Source organism: Gallinula chloropus (genome assembly GCF_964237585.1).
Source record: "Gallinula chloropus genome assembly, chromosome: 3".
NCBI classification, from domain to species: domain Eukaryota; kingdom Metazoa; phylum Chordata; class Aves; order Gruiformes; family Rallidae; genus Gallinula; species Gallinula chloropus.
The window spans coordinates 87,510,527-87,535,700 of NC_140087.1; positions in this window are offsets into that span (position 1 = coordinate 87,510,527).

A 25,174-nucleotide genomic window follows, 5' to 3' on the forward strand; every position below is an offset into this window, starting at 1 on the left:
CCCTGCCTCTTCTTGGCATCTGCCAGAAAATTACAAGCCAGGGTAAATTAGGACTCTGTTTTAGCATTTCATGGTGATGTGTCTTTTAAAAGGTATGACAGCTTTGCCGTTTTCCAGTAATACCAGGAAAATGGGGAAAGGTTATACTTAGGCTTAGTAAACAGGATTTTGGTTCACCATTTGTTCTTCAAATGAACACAGAAAAAAAAAAGAAAAAAAAAAAAGAGAAGGAATTTTTAACAGCATTCCAATATAGGGATCCGTTTTGCTTCCACAGGTGACTTTTAGGTGGTACACTGCAGAGGGGTTTAATTACAATATTAGAGTACAAACATACAGGAACTCAGATCCTGAATATATGAAATTCTTCTAGTCCAAGGCTTAAAGATATGACAATCATTGTTTAACCTCAGCCAGTAATTAAACCTCACACAGTTACTTGCTCACTACCCTCCAGTGGGATGGAAGAGAGAACTGGAAGGGTAAAAGTGAGAAATATCATTGATTGAGATAAAGACAGTTTCACAGGAAAAGCAAAAGCCACATAAACGAGCAAAGCAAAACAAGGAATTCATTCCCCACTTCCCATGGGCAGGCAGGCGTTCAGCCATCCCCAGGAAAGCAGGGCTCAATCACACGTAACAGTGTGCTGGGTAGACAAATGCCATTACTCCCAGAGTCCCCCTCTTTCCTCTTCTTCCCAAGCTTCATATGCTGAGCATGATGCCATATAGTATGGGATATCCTTTTGGTCAGTTGAGGTCAGCTGTCCTGGCTGTGTCCCCTCCCAACTCCTTGTGCACCCCCAGCCTCATCGCTGGTGGGGTGGGGTGAGGAGCAGCAAAGGCCTCAGCTCTGTGTAAGCACTGCTCAGCAGTGACTAAAACATCCCTTTGTCAGCACAAATCCAAACTATAGTCTCATGCCAGCTACTCTGAAGAAAATATTACCTCTACCCCAGAAAAACCAGCACAATCCCACAGTACCAGTGGGAGAAAGTGTAGAAAAAGAAATTATTTACCCTTTTGTGAGACACGGATCACTGAAGGAAAGCATAAAACATAGGAAAAACACTAACAGTTATACACAGAGACACAAGAGACCTCGGCAGAGCCTCTTGCATCAGTGGTGCTCATTCATACTCAGTGAGGCTCATGAACTGCCTCATGTGAGAGGCAGGAAATAATAACAACAGAGTTACCAAATCACACTTTTAATGAAGAGAGGCAAAGCGGTAATCCTTCCCTCACCTTTGAGAAAACTTAGAGCGCTCTCTGAAAGCAGCCAAGTGGCTTTCTCAGCCAGCAACACACCCCTGTCATGTAGTAAAGATGCATCCCACAGGCAGATGTGTCCTCAGAGTGTGATCCAACGTGAGGCCCATCTCACAGTGAGAATCAGGAGCGCACTAACGCTGAAGTAGGAAAACTTCAAGAGGCTGGCTCTGTCAAGGTTTGGTAGGGCAAGTGGGGCAGGCACGGAATGTATGTCTGAGACTTGCATGAAATGGTCCAGTGGACTGTATTTGACACGCGAGCTGAGGTTTGCCACCATTTCAGTGGACATCACCATACATAGTCTCACTAATAGGTCTGCAACACATACAGAACTCAGGGAATCCCTGTTTAAAAAATATTTTAAATCCCATAGTTGAGCAAATGAAATGTTACATTGCTTATATAGAGATGTATTTAATAATAACAGAAAAACAGATTTGTAGATAAGTATGGTACAACTAAATGCTTAGTCCTTATCATTAGACTAAGAAATGATACAATATCGAGTTAATAATTTAACTTACTTACTGAACAAAATATACTTTCATTGTGACACATCACCCACTTCATTATACCAGACAAATGGGATGAAGCAGTGAAGTTTTCTTTCAAAGAATGACTTTTTTAAGAACACAGATAATATTTGAAGAACCTTTGACTCCCACTTCACTGCTGCACCGAATTTGAATTTCTCATCTTCTTATTCAAGTTCCCACACAAGTTCCTCTCTCTCTGTTTACCCAGGCTTGCTCCTTGACAAGATGGTGATGTGTCTATTAAACTAATGTTAGGCACGATGCCCTTCTGTCTGCTTTCTGCAGCCATGTTCTTCTCCACTAACACCCCTAAACTTGATGGATAGTGTGCCTTGCTTAGATAGTTTGCCAAGTCAGTGTTCGCTCCTCATTTGTCTCACTTCTTGAGATCTGCTTCCGTCATGAAGACCGTGAGAAATTACTCTATTTTCACTTACGTAAGCATTGCTCAAGGACAGAACTAATTACTGGCACCTTTTCGTGCTTTAAAAACCCAACGTATGGGAAGAAGGACTTAGAGAGATTAATAAATTCATTATACTGGTAAAATTTGCAGCTGCTCTTGCCAAGCAATAAAGTACACTTCTAAGGTAGATGAGGTCTTCATACAAGTTTGAAAACCTCTCTAGACACATCTGACCAGACAGGTACTGCACAAGGATGCCAGGAAATACTACCTATACTTCTGCAATACGATTTTCATTCGCCTTCTCTTTGACAAATGGTTACAATTCAGTTGTTTGACAGCTGAATTGTTTTGGTCACTCGCTACATGAGCAATCTGTAAACAAAGTCTACAGATTTCTGTGATGTTATTCTCATTCAAGTCTATAGTTTTCTTCAAGCTGATTTCAGTAGTCAAAGGATTCAGACTGCAAAGTTGGAGTACACCAATTAGAACTGTACAAAGTTATGTTTACAAAGGAACAAAGCACATGGTATATTCATAACATTTCTTATGTGGTAAAAAAGTTACATATAGAGTACAAGACATGTAGTGATCTAACATCTTGCAATTATATTACTGCATGAATTGGACTCCTATAATTCAATAAACTTGAATGTGAATTTTTAAAATGGAATGCCAAAAGTGCTTATATGAGTCTTGTTTTCAAAAACATCAACTCTCTACAGTGCCTATTGACTTTAGCAACATTTTCAGAGCAGAAAAGTTCTCAGATTAAACTGCCTGAGTTAAGATCCAGTGACATCTAGCTTCCTTTCTGGAAGGCAATAAGACTATAAATAAGGCCTATTATGTCTATTACAAGTATTTGTTTGTTCATTTTCTCAGTGACCAACTTGCATTTTTTTTTAATGTATTGAGTAGGTCAGACATTCATGCTAAACTGGTTATGATGGTCCTCTCACAAAACTGGAGTCTCAGTGAGACAGTGTTTTCCATTCACGGAATTATCACTCTCGCATTTCCCCAGTGAACCACTGTGCCAAACTAACCATGCTTGACTGAGAACATATCCTTTCAGTCTAGAGACTCGGCTTTACCACTAATTCTTTGTGTTTGGGTTTTTCATTTTTATCCCTGAGAATTGTGCATTCATTTTCTATTTTTAATTTATACTCTCCCTCGTTTGTTTTGTTCGGGGTTTTTTTATATATATTATGTTATAGCTTGTTAAATGTAAGATTTTAAAACAAAAGAATGAAGCAAAATTAGAATCAGCTTTGAGGCTGGTGAAAAGTGGAATTTGACTTTCTATGTGACTTCTTTGGTACACATAATTTCCGTAGCATTCAGATGGGACAGATAATAAAATGGTATTGATTTGCAGAATAGGAAAGATTCTGGGATATGTTTTCATAATTTCCATGCTTAGATTTAGCCCATAAGTGATGTAAAATCAGATCCACAAAGCTGTCATGCCTGATGGAGGAGTAACAATGTGCTAAAGTGTGTTGGGATAGGATGAGGATGACAGAAACTGCGAGTAACATTTGTTGTTGCAACACTGCATCAAGGACATACAGGGATGCATGAAAGGCAGGAACGCATATCATAAGACAGCAATATATATTGCTGATTTGATAAGACTCTAACTTTATGGAAGAATGCATGGACAAAAGACAAGCACATTTGTTCAAAATCTCTTTTAACAATCTTTAGGAAATCATAGAAGACCTGGGATGTAACCATTGTGTTACACACAGAAAGGACTTCAGTGCTACTAGAGAATTGCCTAATAAGGCCTCTGAAATCCATGAAAAAATGGGAAAATTCATGATTCTGTGAAATTGTCTTTCCGGAGATGAGACAGAGATCAAATGTTCATTATCATGACAAGGGTCGAGTTAGTATGACAGCCCGTAGGTTCCTGGGCCAAATACAGAGAGCAATATTTGGACTACTTACTGTGGGACTTCAACAAGCTGTGTCTATTGCAGCGTCTCATTTCTAGAATGAAGCACCAATACGCAGAGCTTCCAAAACCCTACTACCCTCCAAGTCAATGAACAGGAACAGGTTTTGCAGACAGGCAGTTTGCTGATTGTCAGTGCCAAACACACAGTGTGCTCTTACCTGGATTTTGCATCTTCAGTGATTCCAGTTTCAAGTCTAGCTGGTTTTTGTTAACCTGAAGATCTCTGCAGATCACTGTATTGTGTAGAACAAGTACATCCTTTTACACAGGAGTACTTTTTGAGCCCCTTTTCCAGGGCTATAGCAGCACATCACCATTGGAACATGCTTTGTGTACTCAGTGGAAGGCAGGCACCGCAGTCCATACATCAGTGTGGGCCAGAGAGTCTGCCAGGTGAAGAACTAAGGAAAAGGCTGACCTGTAGCAAAGAACGGCAGCTCAGTGATAACATAAGCTACTTTCAAGTGGTAGAAGAAATAAGGTCACACCCTCCCTTAGCAGTGAGAGAGACTGCCACTCTATTTGCATCCGAGGTGTTGTAAGTCAGAAGAGATGTTTGTTCCCATTGTAAGCAATCCCTTGCCAACCTCCACTAAGGACCATTGCCTCAGCCAGGCTGGTGCACAGTCCTGTGGTCCACAAGCAGGCTAGAGAGGACATCTCCTTTCCACAGAGGAACTGACTACAGAGCAGACTGTTAAAGCCAGCATTGGGGGCTTGGTGTCAACGTGCAATGTGAGGAGATTAGAAATTAGGGGTACTTTTTTTTTAATGCACTTTTTAAAACAGAGGAAACTAAAGGACAGAGTCTTCAGATTTGATTTGATGCACATTTAATTGTCTGAAATTAGGGTCTAATTCCTACTTAGAAATAAAAAAATTAAAACTTGCATTTTTGCAACCAGGATGGAAACAAATTCATTAGGGCAATTAGTATCAAAAAGAAACAGGTATCTACAATTAATTAATAAGAGCAATTCCCAGTTTGGGGTATGACACACTTGTCTACTAATTCAGACATCCTCAACTGAACTTGAAGCCCTAGTGTCCCTTTACAGCTGGTTCCATGTTTGTGCTTTCAGATTACCTGCACAATGTTCTACAGTAAATGATAACAATTATTCATCTATAATAAAGGGATGCAGAGCATTCATCTTACTAGGAGAAGGGTCTGGAAATTGGGAAGAACAATCCCTATTATTTTACAAGAAAAATAACTGGAGTAACTGAAAAGATGAAAATTGCACGTGATCATTGATCATCTAGGTCTCCATTCTTTTTTCTCTTTTCCTTACAGGCTACTCAGGAATATATTTTCTTTTTTCCTTACAGGCTACTCACAAATATATTTAATTCACATGTATCACTTCTTCATTGATTCCTGCTTCTTTTAGTACCAAATGTAACAAATTTGGGCAGGATTAAAGAGAATAATAATATTGGGGTGGTTTTTTTTAGTATGTCATGTGGTCCTGGCTCTTTCCAAACCAAACTATATGCAAGGTAATTCCAGAGGAAGTGGCGGAACACTGGCTAACTCACATGATCAAGGTATGTTCCGTTTTCTCCTGCTGTTATAATGTTTCCTCCAAATATAATTAAAATGCATATAAGCGTGTAATGTGATATGACTTAGTAAACTACTTCCTCAGAGCTGCAGATAGTTTGAGGGAAGAACATTCAGATTAATTAATAAAGTGAATGCTTTTAACTTTACATAGAATGCTTTAATTTCATTATAAATTGCCTGCTTGTTGAGTAGTCAAGAAATACTGTATTTTCCCTCCACCATAAAAGATTTGGTACTAATTGCTCAAAGGTGCATTGGTGGGAATAAAATCCATCATGTTTGAACAAGGACTATATATCATTTAACACACAAAAAGCATGAGATGGTATTAGCTTCTAATAAAAAAATATTATTTTTACTGATATTATGAAAGCAATTAATTTCCCTTTGCAACAGAACATGAAATTTATAGGCTGATAGCTTGGAAAGCACGATGGTAGTGTGCAGCTGAATTAATTTAATCTGATGTGGGTAGGTAGTAGTTAAATACAGAAAAAAAATCTAGTCTTTTTTCCCAAGGATTCTGTGCTCAAACCTTGATCAGAAGGACCAGTTTCATCCTAGTACTGGGAGGTTCAAGCACCTCCATGGATAAGTTATTTATATGATAGCTTCGGGGCAGAATCACATAGTTCCCACATAAAATTTAGGCATTTCCTACATTTCAAGTAGCTCAGAAATGGTCCTGGCCACAGGCAATGTACAGTCTGTGATTAGACCATCTGATGAAAGAAGAGACACATTTGTTAAATTCAGATGTTTGTTGGTTTTAATAATAATAGTGGTCATCAGTCTACCTGCTAACAAAGAACAGTGATTTACAGGCATCATGATAAAAGGAAATATTTAAGTGTTCAATGAAATATATAAATGACAAAAAGATAAGACATACACCCATTTTTCATTGAGTATTCTTCCCAGAAATTGGAAACAATGTATCACAGTGCAACTGATTGTCTGATAGTGCAGGTTGATTACAGGGGTTTAAAAGCACAAATTACATGACATGAGAGATAAATCAAGGAATGAGGAACAAAACACAGAACCAACTGGTTTGAAAATAGGTGGCAGGTACATTGGTTACATTTTTTTCCTTTCTTCCTGCACTACTCTCAACAATATTGGGGCAAACTACAGTGAAACTACATTGAAAACCTGCTGTTAAACTTATATCCTAAAAGTATGAAATGCTGTCTCTTTAACAGCCTGTTGGCAGACAAAATAGCTGAAAGACTGAAGACCTGAGAAGAGGATGCAGCTCAAAAATCCTCTTGCTCCCATGAAGAAAAAAATCTGTTTGATTTGTTGAGATCATGTTTTTGCTTTTTGAGATTGCTCCTTATCAGTTAGTGAAAGGCAGTCTAAAATCCGCCACTTAGTTAAATCCTCACAAGACCAAAAAGCTCTTGAGCCTCATAACATGAGAAGATGTTACCCTGCAGTCTGTGGGGGTTCCCAGGAGTTTCTCACCTCATGGGGTTTTTTTATCTTTTATGGAAATGACTCAAAATTTAAACTGATCTTCTTATTTATTAAATATTATTCCTAGTGCAATATCACTCTGCTTCCTTTTATCCATTATTCTTAAACGTCTTACTTTTGGGAGATACTTTGGCCAATGTGCTAAACCCAGATTTTAATTAGTGTTTGAACATAAATGCTTCACTTCACTCAGTAGGCTTAATAATGAGGATCTCTGTCTTACATGTTCTTTGTCCATAGAATGCTCAGTAAAATGAGCTTCCAGGTTTATTAATAGCCATAAATTGTCTCCTTTCTGAGCTAATAATAAAAAGAAGTAGAAGGCCTGGCAGTGCTCTTTCTTAGGTCCACAGCTCCAGAGCAGACCAAGCTCTAAATGTCTTCTGAGTCATTCAGTCCAGGGTGTCTCCTGAAGTACATCTAAATCACATAATTGTAAAATACTGGCAGCTGTACAGCACGTATTAGATACTGACATGGTGTTGGGATAGTATTTGATGCTCTTCCTTTGATACATTCTGGTTCCTACCAAAAGTAAAAGTAGGCACAGTAACAGTGAGAAGGGCAGTTGGGCACTCAAACGGACCCCTGCACCAGGATGTTCTGAAGACCAAGAGTGCTGGGTTCCTTTCCATTTCACAAAGGCTTTCAAAAAATTTTGAGATTCAGTTTTACTCTGATCACATTGTAAAATACCAAAAAGAAAGTGTTTTCCTTTAGTCATTTTCAGTTAAGATAACCATTTAGGATTGCTGTCAGGTAGAAAAAGCTAAATGAGAGCTTTCAGCAAAAAGCAAAACAGTCCATCAGCACTGCTAAAAGATGATTAACTACTTTATAAAGAAACCTGTCTCATTTTCCTTTATGAAAAGCCTTTAAGAACAGTGCATCCTTATCCATGATAACCTGGGAACTGTGGTCACAGCCTCCCACATTACCTCATTAATCATCAGTAGCTGTGTCTAAAGCTGTTAGGTAAAATGAATATTTCCAATGGGACTTGAAAGAAACCACAGGATCTAACAGTCCTCTCTGTCTTCATGTTATTTACTGGAGCTGGATGAGCAAACTGGAGGGTGTTGGAGTGTCCAGTAAGCTGTGGAAATAGTTCTCCAGCTGCTGTGAAGACTTAAAATATTAAAATCTATAGACCAAACTGGGTTGGGAAAAAAAATCTCAGATAAAATCACTAGGATTTTTTAATTTAAAAATGCAACCCATTAATGATTTCTCAAGTTGGAAAAATGTGCCCAGCTCTACATCTTACTCTGGCTTTGATTGCATTATCATTGTCTCACAAATAAGCAAGTGGCAGTATTTGACACTGGTTCATTCTGCTCCAGCTGAAGTGGGCTGTATTCCAACACCACAAGTAAAGCACCCACATAGTACCAGTTCTTCCAAACTTTGTTAAAACATGGATCCTGGCCTTTTGTATCATAGCCCCAGTACCACAGCTGATATGATTTGCTCAAGATCTTTCTTTCTTAATTAAATAGTTCTTTTCCTTGAGTGAATAATTAGTTAACGTACTTCCTTTGGCAAATGTATCATTTCAGCATAGCGCAAAGACCAGCAGCTGCAGGTATTAGCACAGCATGGCAACAGCAATACCTATCTGTGATGAAACATCTGCTGTAGCATTTCACAAAGAAAATACGAGCCCACATAACTGAGACACCGAGCAAGCACACGAGCTGTACCCTGAGGTACAGGGTCCACCGAAGTCTGAAAGAAGAGAGTTAGGTTTGCTTTGGGTTGGTTTTCCAGAAACGAAGCACATAGGGCAAACTTGAGCCCTATTATAAGCTGATACGCTCTGCTGCTGAGTTACCTTGTCCCTCATCTAGATTTCTCCTAACAAAGTAGAAAGGTATAGATCTGGAATTTTTCCCAGCAGTTAGACCGCTATATGCTATGGAAAGGAGCCCTGCTTTTGATCAGAGCGTGTTTTTCAGCAATGCAACAGGATAAATCTGAGTTTCTTATTATGTCCCTATTTAAAGAGAAAGCTAAAGTAACTGGGATTGTAGACAAAGAGAAATGGAAGGAGAGAGATATTTCTTTGCTATGTTCTTTACTTTGGAATTATCTCATGAAAGATGAGTATATGAGGGATGGTATCCCCAGCAGTGAGTTCCTGCCAAAACCTTTTGTTGCTGGTAGAAAAGGAAATGTCTCTGGGAATCTGAACTAAATATTTCATTGTCACCCAAGTCTGCACAAAGCTACAAGTGAAATATCTTGAGTAGTGAAAAAGTCAGTGAGACTTTTTCATAATTTAATAAATTAAAAACATGATTAGAGAGGTAGAAAATGAGACATACCACACCCCCACACCACTCACCCCCTCTACAAAATCTGGGCCAAAGCCTAAAATTTGTTCTAACAATTTCTGAAGCAAAAGGTCCCAGTTTTAGGGTCCAGTAAAGATTAGCTTAGTGAAAGTCAAAATCAGTGATCATTTTATTTAGAGCATTTATTGCCCCAGGGAGGTCTGCAGTCCCAGGAAAAATGAAAGGCCATGCAGACCACCCCCAGCTGATGGGTGCTGGTCTCTGATCAAATGGGTCTGGGGGCAGACAGGCAAAGGTCTGTCCAGCTGTACCTCTGCCCCACTGAGGAGCTACAACTGCCCTAACCCCACTGGCCACAGATCTATTTGTAATCCCTCTTCCTCAGTGCTAGTGGTGCAGCACTGCAGAGGATTGGGGTGGCTGGAAACAGGGGTTTTGGGACACCCAAAGTGTGCTCACAGATTCTGACCTCAACCCCTCCCTCTAGCAGGGGCATGGACTGACTGATGGGATGGGACTTGGGCTGCTCCTCTCATCTCCCTTTTTCCTATCCCTGTGGACAGTTTCTTAAAACCCATTACATGCAGATCTCACCAGAGTAAATAGCAAAGTCTAAATTCACCTTATTGAGAAAGGCGGTGCTGTTTTTTAATTAAGGAAACACTTTGGCTCCATTACTGTAAGTTTTATCAGCTGCGTTTACTTTTCTAAAAGAAATTTTCAGTGGAGTATCCGTCTATTTCTTTTAAGTTTTCAACAAGAAGCAAATCTTATTGGGAGAGGCAATATATTTTGACATTAAAAAAAACAGCTGGTTTGCTAGAAGATATTCTCCCTTGTCTCACACATGCCCTTGAACTTCCTCTTTTATAAACCCCAACCACACTACTACTTTTTGTTTCAGGCAGTTCTGTGATACTTGAATTTTTAAAAACAGACCCTTCCAGTGGAGGTAGTTGAGAGAAATGGTATCAGCTGTTACACTGAAAATCCTTACCTCTTTTAACATACTGGTTTTGCTTTGGTGTGTGACTGAGGCATAATTAAAAATCATAATCAAAAGAATAAAAGCAAGAATGTTTCCTCATTGTTTCAAAAGAGTATTTGCAGGAATCTTTTTTTTTGTACGGGAATCATTTATCTGTTTGAGTGCACAAAGAGAAGAGGGATATAACTAGTTGAAGAGAAGGAAATAGAAAGAGGTAATCTGTCAGTACTATTGTATTTTTAATGTATTTTGTGTCTTTAATTACCTTTGTCATCTGGTGCCTATCAGTATAAAATGGAAGTTTTACACAGAACAGACTTTATTAACCCAGTCATCAGTTTGTACCCATGTGTGCAAATGGGCTTCCCTCCTTTACCTTTGCAGTTCAAAGCCTAGTGTGACTGTGTATTACAAAGGTATTGAGTGAATGCTGCAATGGTCTGCTGGACTTTTTATGTATTTATCAAGGACTGTGGTGCCTGAATTGGAATTAGAAGTAATTACATAGTCACAAACTCAATAAATTTACAAGACAAATTGGTGCTGACAATCTCATGATTTCAACAATATTTTATAATTATTGATTTAAGATAGGTTCTAATTTGTTTTTAAAAGATAATGGCTTGATTATGAAAGAAATGGAATTATATTTATTAAGGCCTGAACTCTTTTGGTTGAAATAATTTCTTTTGCCTGAGGCCAATAAAACACCTTATTCCTTATTCACTTGGTGATGTTAGGCATGGGTAAATTTAGAGGAAAATAATTGTGGTTTCCTGCTCCTTTTTCCAGACCCTGGGATCAGGTGAGGTTAATGCAGGCTACATAACATCTCCCATGTGATGCGAATTTGTGCTCATTCCTCAAGGATTGTTCCTCACACAAGAACACTTTTAGTTTTTAAAGCAGCCTTCTCAACAGCCAGGGTGACACATCTTCCTCTGCTTCCTGACCTTTGTGAAAGAAGAATAAAGGATCGTTTGAGGAAATCAGTGAAAGAGCTTACAGACATAGTTCGCTTCATTTGCACATTATGATACTGGAAATTAAAAATTATGGGAGAGAGACTTTTTTTCAGGCCATTTCAGCTCCCTAAATTATGTTAAGCTGTTTGTTTCTATTCTGGTAGAGTTCTTTTCAAACCAGTTGGGAAAAACCAGAGAAAAACTGATACCCATGAAATGGAGTTTTCTGCATTTTGTGTCAACAAAATGATGTCTTCTTGACTGGGCTTTGGGAAAATACAAGTTGTTCCCTATCTGGAGAAGTTTAGCTCTCTAAGTACAGGGTTCAGGGCTAGTGAACAAAATAAAAGCATAGTAAGGAGGATATACTATTAATGCCCCCACAGTGGCAGTTTCTTAACCTGTGAAATAAACTTAGTGCTGGCATGAGTGAATGTAGTGCCCACTCAAGTCAAGAATGCATCTGCCATTTATACCGACTCCACTGACAGTTTATGCTTCTTGTCATTTGTGGTTTTCCCCGGCAGTAGATTAAAATAGAAGGAAATGAAAGGTAAAATGAGAAGTATAGTACAAAGTTATAAAATTTGAATAGACAAATACAATAAAACTTCCTGGGATTTGAACATGAAAAATCATCTGCATGTATTCATGATTAAAACTGCATGCTCCCAAAGAAACTTCAGGCAGGACTCCATGAACTCTATTTACCTGTGTAACTTTTTAATTACTACTACTAAATCTTCTTTCCATTTGCTAAACCTCTCTTGGTTTATACTGGAGCCCTGCAGTGCACAAGAATTTCCTGACTAGCATGATCAGCTTTTATTCCCCCTTACACAAGCCTGCATTCAGTTTGGCTATAGTTCTTTATCACATAATGGTCAAATTAAAAGGGGGAAAAATAAGTAGAAAAGAAGTAAAACTTCAGTCACAAATTTATCCCTTACCAGAGGAACATAGGAGTTCTGTTACTTTCATTTTATTTCCATTACCAACAAATTTGCACTCTGTTTATTACTTTAACAAAAGATTATGTAAATCGAATTTATGTTTTCCTGTTTGCCGGCAAATTGGAATAGGGAATTCCTTAATATTGAGCACTTCTTGCCACAGGAATTTCATCTGTTTATTGTTTTGAAGTCTAATTTAAAATTCCATTTAAAAAGTACTCCATCAGTACAAAAAAAACCCCCAGGAAATCTTTAAAAACTTCAAAAATATTAGTGGCATTGTGCATATCCACAGTCAGACCACTGCTTAACATGTCAGGAGACATTCTGATAAGTACGATGTGTTATCTTAGCAAAGAAACAACATAGACTACCAGCTTAGACCAGAAGATGAACATTTATTTTTCTTGTTTTCCCATGAAAAAATGCTATGTTACAATCTACTCCTCTGCTCTGAATTCCTGAAAACGTTAAGGAGATCTTGCCCCTCCATGGCCTAATACAGGTCTGCTGTTGCTGATTGCATAGTTATTAATTACAAAAAGAAAAAAAGAAGAAGTACAGAGAAGGCAAGCATAGCTTGCTTATTACTGTGGAGCACAGGACACACCCAAACATCTTCAGTCTGCTCCCACCCTTCCAACCTGGGTCTGTCATAAGGCCATGGTCGTCTCCAACCACCTGCAGTTCCCTCACACAGTTCGTCTGTAAAACTTCTCCAGGTGTTAGGATGTTCCTGTCATACAAGGAAAAAAAAATTAAAAATACAAACAAAAAGCAAGTCTTAAAAAACTAACTTAGCTGGATTCTGTTAGTACGGCAAGATCTGCACGTAATTTTCATAAGGGAAGATCAAATACAGAAGACACATAGTTTAGCTTTGGTTTTTATATCTGAAAATAAGTCCCAAAAAGCTTGTTTCCTTTGTTTAATAGGTACATGCTATTTATGTCTGTCATGGCATATTGACACTGTGGCAAATTTAGACCAGTGCTGACTGTATTTGAACTGGAGATTTAGATGCTCCACCTCTGCTAGCTTAATTTGCTTCACTCCACAACTGCCTTGCAAATATGCCGTGAAAGTTTCCAAAGAAGTAAAGTAAATCTAATAATGGCTTATCCTAGGGGGAAAAATAAAAAGACAAACCCCTTCCTTGTTCTTGCTTACTTATAGATGGATCTTTTAAACCCTGTTATTTTACCTACCAGAAGCAACTGCACTGCCTTGAGTTTCAGCAAAAGTAGATACAAGTGCATAACATAAAATTCATTCCATGATGTATTATTTTTGGACTGCTCCCAGAGAGGAAGAAGAAGAGTTATTGCAGAAACAAAGTTATTTTTTCTTCCAGGATAAAAATAAAAATATCTTTCCACTGCCACCAGGCTTATAAAAAATATTTCGCAAAGGAAGACTTAGCCAAAATGACATACAAGAGAAGGTTTTACAATTATGGTATCTAATTAACTCCTAACTCTAAACACAATTCAGGAATCTCCCTGAGTCAGTCATGTTCCAGTAGAAGCCCATTCTAGCCCAGAAATGTGTTCAGGAAAACTTCATTCAATGAGATGTTAAGAGATACTTGGGTTTGTGAAATTGGGCTGCTGATAAAGGTCCCAAGCATGTGTTACTTCATTTTTGAAAACCATTGTGCTTAGCCAAGCTCCATGCTCTCCACCCAGGGTGGATCTCCCTGGGTGCAGTTGACAGCATGCTATATAATACAGGATAATGCTATATTATTACAGCACTTACTATATACAGCCAGACAAATCAAATTACAAATCTATTTGTCTGTACCACAGTTTCTAGTAAGCTGTGTAACCAATTCCCTGTTTGTCTGAGGTTTGAAGGAAAAGACTGTGAGAACTTGGTGTACAGTGGACCACCACTTTTTGCTACGTATCGAGCCAAATTTTTTAGGGGTTCAGCTGTCTTTAAGTACAATTTTTTTCCCCTTTCCAGACCATTGTAGCTATGTCTGGATGCCAGATGGGTGGTGGAGATGAAATATAGGCATCTGTCTGGGGGAGGTTTCCTCATAGTTTTGCTAGGAGAAAAACCAACCAACCAAACAAAAAAACCATCCAGATTCAAAAGCATGTGCAACTGACTGTTCTTCCCAAACATTCTCTGGAGTCAGCAGAGACTACTAAAGCTGAAAAGAGAAAAATGAGTCTTGAGCTTCATTGCACAAGGTGTTAGACATATACAAGAACAAAATTCAACTAGAGCACACCTGGGAGAAAACATCACAGAGAAGGGTGAGCCACCACAGCACTCTGGCTGGTTTATGTTCCCAAAATGTATCCAATCTCGGGAAACGTATATTTCTAGCACATTTTCAATTGCTGGTGAAATTCCTTTCCCAATGCCAAACAGCAGCTAGACTTCTGGTCAGGTAATGATCAAGACTCATATTCAGAACAACTTTTAGCTTCCACCCTGCTGTTAGGGTACAGGCCTTAATTCCACTCTTAGCTACTTATTTACTGGCCTCAGATGTCTAACATGAAGGCCCCTTGTTCCCAGTGAAATACTTCAAAGACCAGAACAGTTACTTCATTTGATCTCCCTCTTAGTCTCCTCAGAATAAGGGGTGTTTGACTCATTATTGGCTTCTAACTTTGCTTACCCACATAATTTTCAGAGTGGATAGATTGTTGGGGGCTCTCTGGTTTGGTTGGTTTTTTGTTTTATACATCTTGAAGTGAAGTCAGTTTGTGGAACACTACCCTCTAGTTCTGTCACATTTCCCACCTGGTTAACTGTCTTTTCTTTCCAGAACTTTGTGTGTCAGAAACAGATGGGTTAGAGGGTAGTCTTTCTCTGTCTAATAATTTTAATACTAAAGGTCAACTTCTTACCCTTTTTTCTGTCTTAGCAATAATGAGCTTAAACGATTCTGTCAAGTTCTGAATATGAAGTAGGGAGTCCCCCTTCAAAGATTGCTTTTACAAATTTTTCTCCATTCAACATCCTTAGAATACTTCCTTACACTTTTCTTATGTATCAGCTAGTCTTTATCATATTTCATATATTCCTATGCTTTCTGAAGGTTTTCCAGTTGTTGTGATCAGTCCTCAGGAATGTCTCCTGAACTGAGTGAACTTGTGAAAATACCTGTGAAAATATCTCCACTTTCCATTTCTGCTTCCTTGAGATCTCAGTAATACTTTCTCTGGATAGAAAGCCATGTCAAATTTATAAGCTTATAGTGTTCATAAGTATTTTTGTTGATGCCCACACAGTTCTGAATCTCTTATCCCAGGAAAAAAAAAAAAAAAAACAGGCTTATGTAAACCATCATCATTCTTCTTTGCAAATTCAGATGCGAAATGATTCTTGCTACAATTTTGCTGCTCCTCTCATGCCAGTCTGTGTTTCTTTATTGTAATCCTTGAAAGTGCCAGTGCATGTTTACCAACTGCATATTTTATTCAAAAATTGCATTAGTTATTTAAAATTATCCTAAAGATAACCCAGACTGGTCTGAATATATATTTTTATTTCCTCTTTCAATTTCATTTTAGGTTTTTTAATAATCTCCTCATTCGCATGTGCAAAGCTCTTTGTACCATTAAATCACATCAGGATTTATATTTGATACATAATAATAATGGAATGTTGGTTTTGCTTTTCCATTTTCTATCAAAAAGCATTCAGCAGAAAATAACACCTACTGGGCCATGTGTAAGCTGAAGGGTCCTGATTATTCCACAAAGTTCACAAATACTTTTGTTGTGGAGGACCAAAAGAAACAATGCAATTATTATACAATCTCACCTCCTATCTAGCAAAGAACAAAGAACCTAACTCAACTATTTCTGAAAGGCCCTGCTGTTTCCCTTTCAACTATAACATTTCTTATAAAACAAAGATAGATGTTTGCTTTATAATCTCCATTTAGATCAAAACAGGTATCTGGGTTTAAAAGCAGAGAATCCACCATGTTTCAAGGTAATTTTTTTTCCACAATTTAATCACCTTCGCTTCCAAGTTTACTTTCAGTTGTTGAAATCAATATTCTCTTCAGAAAAGACTTTTCTGTGTAGCTGTTTCTAGATTATGATCATATCATTCCTTAAGGCATTTTAGAAGAAACAGGTTCTTGGGGGCTTTAATATACACACATCTTTTTCAAACTCAGATAACTCAGGGTCTATCCACTGTATCTTGTCTAACATCTCTACTTCTTTCATGATGGGTGTACACCAGAACAGTGTGGGACATTTACATCTGTACCTTCAGTTTTTGTTCAGTCCCTGTTTCATTGTGGAGCTCTGGTCCTTCAGTGCTTGGCACTGAACATGAATTAGTTCATTCCTCTGCTTTGATCTGCAAGGAACCACACACTTCTGTCCTCAGGGAAGCTAGAATAAAGAAAAGGGCATCGTTTTGTCCAGACTGAGTAGCCTACAAGCAGAATGCTACAGACCTTGTTAAATGTTTGCTGCTATTGCTAAAGATAGTCCCCCAACACGACCCCAGCAGGATCACATACACTAAAACATCACACTGTGCTGTTGTTTGAGAAGAACATACCCTCTGCAGTACAGTGTCACAGCAAAAGACATCTAGACTATGAAGCAACATTTTCATTTTTTTGAGACAAATTTAAACCCTATGGGTTAAAAAAAAAAAATAAATCTGCGGACCTGACAGTAAGCTCATGAGGCACAACAGAAACGATCATTCTGGTCAATGCCTGTTGGGAAACCAGCCCACACAGTATCCTGCTCCCCAAAAGACATCATGGAAAAAAAACCCAGGAAGATAAAGGCTTGACCTTGATACAGCTACATTTGCATATATGGCCCATCAATGTGGCTTGAATGGGTTAAATAAAACATTACCACTGTCAAAATGGCACCACATACCCAAGGAACACATACCCTCTCTACACATCCACAGAACCAATGGCTCCCTGGGCTTGATTTTATCTCCTGCCCTCCACTCCTCCCTTTTGTACACTTTTTGTACACTTCCCTTCACCCTCCAGTCCCAACAAACATCCACCCGTGGCCCACAAGGTGCTCTCCCTGACACATCAAAGGGTGCACAGTAGGCACGCTCATGGGGAAAGATGTACACTCCTGCATTTGCTCTTGCAGGGCAGCCTCTAGATACAAGGATCACAGAAAGGGTCTCTTCCACTTACCACCCTCAAGACTCCCAGGGACTTTTACCCTTTCTTGGATCATTTCTTCCATGGTATGCTGGGTACGCAGACACTCATAGTATGTCTTGCAGACAAACCTCTGCAGCAGGCACTCCAGCCAGCTGTGCACTTGCAGGCACAAACCACAGAGACCAGAGTTTTCCCGTAACATGACATCAGCCTGTTTCCGACTGGAAAACAGCATAAGGCGTGCAGTAGCAGCATGTCATGCACGGACAACAGTGTCCTTCCTGCAAAGCTACCGCTGGCTTGCAGGAGAACACACACAGAGAAATACACAGCTCTTGACATGCTCACAGCAAGCTGCAAAGGCATTGTGCAGAGATACTGCTGTAATGGTAGATACAAGTTATTTTCTCCCCTCTCTCCAGCTGTTATGTACACTGTCAGGATTTCCCTGCTACCATAAGCCATTTGAGACATTTACCAGTAGCAGGTGTGCTCTGAGCTACTTTCTGGGAGCATAGTCTGCTACAGAACGAGGTTGGAACAGGTGTCTTCATATCAAACCCCTGTAGCCTTGGGACGCAGTCAAGCAACACTGAAGAACATTGCATTTCCCAAATACCACTGTGTGCTGCTACGCTTGCTAAACCAGTCTCCAGACATACCCCTGCAGAGCAAGAAACACGTTAGTACCTGCCAAGAATAACACCCGCTGGTCAGCCACGTGGCTGCAGCAGGTTGTTTGGCAGAAGACACTGCAAGCAGTTGTGGACTCACTGCCCTGCAGTCATTTACCTGAGAAAGGAGTGGAGATGGTATTAAAAGGGCAGCTCCATTGGGTGATGCGCAGCAGGGAGCTCTGCACTGTTACTGCTACGGTAACGGGTACCACTGCCATCCATCTGCCACCCTCCTCGTGCTGCTCTGACCTTCACTCCCAGCCATCTGCCTTTGCGTGGTTTGGCAGTAGTAAAATACACATTGTTCTCAGGAGCTCACAAGATGCAAACCTGTAAGGAAACAAAATGCCCCATTTGCAATTCCTTTCTGAACGATTTTATTCATTTTACACGATGCTAAGCTTTTGGTAAGGATATCATTTGTGGTGAAATTAAACCTCTTACAGGAGTCTCCAGTTAGATGTATGTGACTGGCAGTGACTGAATATAGAAGCTTAAGTTACCAACCATAAGACAAGCTGCTATAACTGCTTCACACTTTCTACCTCCACTTGTGAGGTACTGTGGTATAGCCTAAACTGTAAGCCAAACTTTCCCTCAAACCTGGAATGAGCTAAGAGAACATGAATTATTCCAGTAGTGAGATGATCACCTAAGTTAATCAGCTTTCAATCAAACTTGTAACCCCCTCATAAAAAACTTTATCTCAAAAGAAAAATCATGGAGATTAATTATCCATGCTGTGACCCTTTAAAATTTTATTTACATTTTTCTGTAACTGCCTTTCTATACCTCTGCCAAGAGCAAATATCACGTTATCTGTTTTCTACTTACATGGGTGATATCCGTTGCCCGTCTTACATAAGGACGTATCATTGATTTTTTTCTAATTTTCAGAACTCCCACAATATCCTGTGATATGTTGATGAAAGAGTTTCCAGCCCTCTTCTTTATCCTGTGTTATGTTAATGAAAGAGTTTCCAGCCCTCTTCTTCCAGTGATTTTAAAAGTAATTTTCCCACCCCTAGGCATTCACAAATATCCTAAAATGTTTCATGTTTAACCCATCTACATATGCACATGCAGGTCTCACCCATTTCATTGCAGTTGTAAATACCCATATGATACAAATATATAAATATAGCCAAGGCTATTTTGTCACTTGATGATCCATAATTTAGTACTTGAAGTGCACGTATAGTAAGAAAAATAACCATGCAAAATATTCTTTAATAAAATCATAAAGTCATAGAATCATTTATGTTGGAAAAGACCTTTAAGGTCATTGAGTACAATTGTTAACCTAGCACTGCCAAGTCCGCCACCAAATCATGTCCCTAAGAACCACATCTATACATCTTTTAAACACCTCATGAGATGGCCACTCCACCACTTCAACGGGGGGAGTTACAGTGTTTGCCAACCCTTTCAATGAAGAAATTTTTCCTAATATCCAATATAAACCTCCCCTGGCACAACTTGAGGTCATTTCCTCTTGTCCTATCGTTTCTAATGATTCAGTGATGTAGCTTAAGAGACAATTAATTAGTATAGCTTTAATATAAGGAGAATTTGCATGTTTTGAAAGCCATGATTCTGGATTTTTGAGGCTTCAGTTACTTGGGAGAAGAGACCAACACCCACCTGGCTACACTCTCCTTGCAGGTAGTTGTAGAGAGCAGCTCCCCTCAGCCTCCTTTTCTCTAGGCTAAACAACTCCAGTTCCCTCAGTCACTCCTCATAAGACTTGTGCTCCAGACCCTTCACTAGTTTTGCTGCTCTTTTTTGGATGGGACATTGGACTTGGCCTCAACCTGTTGATTTTCTGGCTCTAATTCCAGTTTGATTTATACTAGAGTCACACTAATGTAAGTGTGTCGGCCCTTCTGATTGTGACCCTATCTGAACACATAAGCACTAGAGGAAAAATACTGATTCAAATTCATGTTTGCTTTCATTGAGCCCAACTTACTCTTGCAGATAAAAACAATTTTATTACTGTTAATAATGCAAATCCAATATGTTCAGGAACGAGCAATTGTTATGTTATTCTGCCTCATGTATTATTGAAAGAATTGTCAGTCAAAGTTCTTATTACAGGATATTTATCATCACTGGTAGAGATAATAGGAAGCTCATACGTTTTGATCCTATTTCCTCAATGGACTTTGTAATTCTAGTATTTGAGAAAAAATTCAATTTTAACTTGTGAACCCAAAACAAGTTATAAACTTCATCCTTGAACGATTTTCACAGCTCAAAATGGATGTAAATGTGGCATTATGGAGATCTATCAGTGTTTTACATTCTCTTTGCATGCAAATCACTGGTTACATAAGGACAGAGTAGCTAATGATTACAATATATTTGTATATATATGCATTTATTTCTATGTTTCTATATACTCTTGATTTGAAATGTATGTCAGCAGAATGACAACTGAAATTATGAGACCTCTTTCTCCACTTTTTCTTCTCATCAATATAGCTCCTTCTGCAATAGTATATAAACTTCAGTATGATACTGTATCAAAATCTTAGCAATTTAAAAAGGTAATACATTTTGGAGACTTTTCGGCTCTACAAAAGAAAGGTAAAACCCAGGCAAAATTCAAGCAGTCTCTCTCCTTCCCACCATGCTCCCTAGCTTTGTATCTCTTCCCTTTTACCAAAGCCTGGAAAACCTTTAGACTGCACTTATTTTCTACTGTAACTACATTTTGAGAAAATACACAGCTGTCAAACACTTACTTTCTTGATGGTGTCAAAATAAGCATTTTATGAGGTTTCAGGGCAGATGTATTTCTGGCAATTGTCCTTGTAAAAGAAACAATGTTTTTTAGGACATATTAAGGGGCTGATTTCCCCAGTCTAGCAAACAGCTTTACCTGTGTTAAACTAGTGTGAAGTGAGTGTATAACTGTCACCAGTAAGAAATCAGCAGCTACTGTGGAAGGCAGTTGAGAAAAAAATCAGAAAGCACAACACTGGCAGCTGGTTCTATCTCTCCATCAATCAGAAGTATCAAGCAAATGCATTTGCCTGCCTCCATTTAAAGGTACTAGATTTTTTTTCCCTGTTCAAATAAAACAACAGTGACTCCATAACTTGGCTATACACAATCCAAATCACCCTCTAACACAGAAGGACTTTCATTTGGTTTTGCCCAAGAATGTTTCAGTGCCCGGTACTGTTTGAAGCTGTACATTTTAGTGAACTGGGAGAAAGAGATTCTCAGAGGAACAAAACCTTTCCCTTTTTTTTAATATCTGGGTTTTTCTTAACTGCAATGCTGAGAGCTGAACCAAATAAGAAATTTATTAATTCAAAGTCTTCAGCTTTGTCTCCTAGCTGTCCTGTCTGATCTATGGCCAACTCCTACTCAAGTCATTACAGAGATGCTTTCAGGTTAAGTCCTCTGAATAAAGATTTCATGCTGTTGCTTCGAGTGGCTGATATAATTGCTAAATGACTTCCAGCAAGTGCATGCCTCTGCTTCAGCTAAGGCATTATGGAGTGGGGGAAATTTTTACCTCCAAATCTGTTGTCACTCACCTAACATGAGGGATTTCTTTTAGAAACTGCTCATGAGGTTACAAAACGGCATATACAAGGGGAACAGTCTGCCCTGTTTGCCTAGAGCCCTTCTTCCTTAAAAGATCTAATGCTGTGGGATCTTACTGCTAACAGCAATGAGCGGGAAAAAAAGTAACTCTAAAGCATTCTTTAAAGAAATGTTGTGCAAACTAAGAGATTGATGATGAAGAAGGTTTGTTTTTTCTATAGTTTGGGTTTTCTATATTTCCCTAGTCCCTGCATGCTGGCCACTGTCAGAAAGGGGACAATGGGCCCTTCCTACTCTTCTGTTCCTATGTTTTTTTCTGAGTTTTAACCAAACTTTCAAATTGATTCTTAGCTGCTGTGTCCTCTTACCACAGAATCTGGCAAGTGATTTCCAGCACACATTGCCCTTTTATTTGACCCCACTTCATTTAAAATGGGATAAATCTGAGGATATGCACGTTCACAGGAACAGACTTCAGAAGAGAAATGGGTCTTGCTGGTGCTTTTGATCTAGCTACAGTCATGAATGAACCTCATTTAAACATAAAATATTACTTGTTCAGCATGTTCAAACAGTGTGGTGACTGAAGAGCCATGGAAAGAAGCTACGTGTTGGTTACAGGAAGGCTATTGGTGCAGGGCAGGAGGGCACATGATTCTTATGCTGTATTAACATATTTTACCACTGCATTGGATATGGAGAAGCACGCTCATGTCTCCAAACAAAATTGCAAGCAACAGCATATGTTATGATAGCCAGAAAATGTGTTTAGAAAACAGAGCCTAAGTGTTACCAGATGACATGAGCAGGAAAATCAATATTTCAGCTTTAACCTGTTTTGGGGGGTCATATGGATGTTTCTGGCTCCAAGTGAGCCTCAGTGGAGGGATATCCCACAGCAAGCACCAGAGTCTGCCAGATGACCAGACATCCTCGTGGAACAGCTCAGGACAGAGGCAGATGGAGTGTATATGTTTTAGAGAGAGCGTACGTGCTGGTCTTGGCTTCCACTGCTCTTGTACAGACTGTTGTAGTGTTGCTGCAAAGTCTCATGTATCTGGGCTAACGCAGTGAGGTGACAGGCAGCCTGATCATCACCTCACTTTTATATAGAGGGACTTTCCTACCTTCTTTGAGCTTAAATGACTACCAGAATGTGGTTGTGCCTGGAGTTACATGAATGGCTAGGAAAAAAATTACAACAGAAGGTTTTACTGATGATCAGAGCAGAAATATTGATATCGCCAGAGGATCTTTCATTTCCAGAGGATCATTCATTTGTTCTTAAAATAGGGAGAGTTAGTCACCCTACAAAATGCTGGTTCCATTCCCTGTGCCGTTAGACACTATGCTGAAGTTCTGCCATCTACAGGAGGCCATGATCTGTTTCCAGCTGCAACTGGAATAAAATAAACAGATGACAAGATTTTATTTTAGAGCAATATGCAAACAACATACATGTCTTTGTTTCCAGACTTTTTTTCTACACTGCTCACCTACCCAAAAAGCAGCTTCTGCTGTTATTTCTTTGGCTCCCTCCAGCAGCCAAAATTCAGCCATCCTCCAGAAAATTCTATGTTCATTTAAACCTGCAATGCAGTTTTACTGTATGTTCTGACAAATTATGAAGCCAGAGACGTTTTCTTTGTTAGCTTCACTTCGTTCCATATAAATCAAAATGCTATAGTCAAACAGCCCATTTTGCATTGTTATTAATCCCCTCTTTATGTATTGTGCAAAAAGGTTGTTTAACATGCCTGCATTAGCTTATTTAAATGGATGTTGCAGCACTGTGCACAGTCTAATTTGCTAGGTCTTTACAAATACATGCAAAACTCTTCTCAGTCTTGTGGGAACAACAGCTTTAGGAGGCACTATCTTTAAATGCATGTGGCACTAATACAGATGTTTGCTGCACATATTTTATAGCTGCTAATTGACAGGTTGTTTAGCTTGAGGGCTCATGGAAAACTGTAGAAGAAGCAATTTTGCCAGACATATAAAAATTCAAAAGTTATTTTACCATCGCAAAATTAATTCTGAATTAAGGTAGGGTGCAACGTTGGAATAGTGCAGTGGACATGCATCAGTGTACAATATCAGATGTTGGCTTATATTTTTTGCAAATATTGAATATCCATGGGTCAAAGAAGTATTTGTTTTGTTCACTACATCTTGGCTTTAGGAATTTTTCATGTCTACTTGCCTATTCTCTGACCCTTTTGTTCTTTTATTATCAGGTGAACTGAACTGTACAGGCCGGCCTGAATTAAAACAAACAGAAAAGTTGATAAATGCCCATAAAGGTTATTTCAATGGAAAATTTTCATGCCTTTCAAAATACTGAGCTTCCTTTCATAGTTGAATAACGCTCTGAGATATAACCAATAGCAAATCACCCCTTTGAATGGGGTGCTGTTATTGGAGGAAAAGGCAGAAAAAAGGAAAACATTTATTTTGCTGTGTTTGGCATTTCTTGGATCAGGCCATGTTTACATTTAGAGTTGGAAATTTTTTTTCTTTATGAAGGTAAGATCAAAGAAAACAGAAGCTCCAAAACCTCTAATTCTTGGAGGCAAGGATGAGAAACCATCATTATTATGGTAACTTACTTGACTTTTTTCTTCTTTTTTTTTTTTTTTAAATACCACTACACTGGGTAGAAAAGAGCAAAGGAGAATGGCCTCACTGTTATCTGCCAAAACAGCTTGCTTTCAGATCAGTAATTGCAGAGGACTGAATTAATCTCTACTACAGAAACTCTCTATCACGAAAGCACATTTTCTTTGCAGCATCATATGACAAAGTAATATGATTTGCTAACTGTTCATGAACAAGAGGTGGGTCTCATAGTCTCTCCTGATTATGGAGCTATAAGCCAAAGGAAGAAATTTTACAAAAGCTCAGGCAAAGCTAAAGGCTATACATGATTGAAACCAACTTGTTCAAAGGCACTGCTATGTATGCAGATGTTTTTTTGCTAGCTTAATTCTGAAAACATTATCTTCTTACTCATTCTTTGACCTTAGGGCTGATTTTGTTTGAGTAAACACTGGTAAGGTCTTCCTGTCCTAGGTTTAATAAGTTAGGAACACTCACATAAACCTGATGGAGCTCAACTTGATCTGAGAGGTCAAATTAAAAATAGAGACCATAAAGGCATGAGTAACTGTAGCCATAGTCAGACAGCTGACAAGACGTGGATGACCTGGGCATTGCGCCTGCCCCCATAGGGAAACAGGGTCCAACACCTCTGGCAGGTGGCTGGTATGAGGCATTCATTGCTCAACCTAGTTCTGGGTGCTAAATCAGATACTTTGCTTATGGCCTACTTTTTGGTAGCTCTA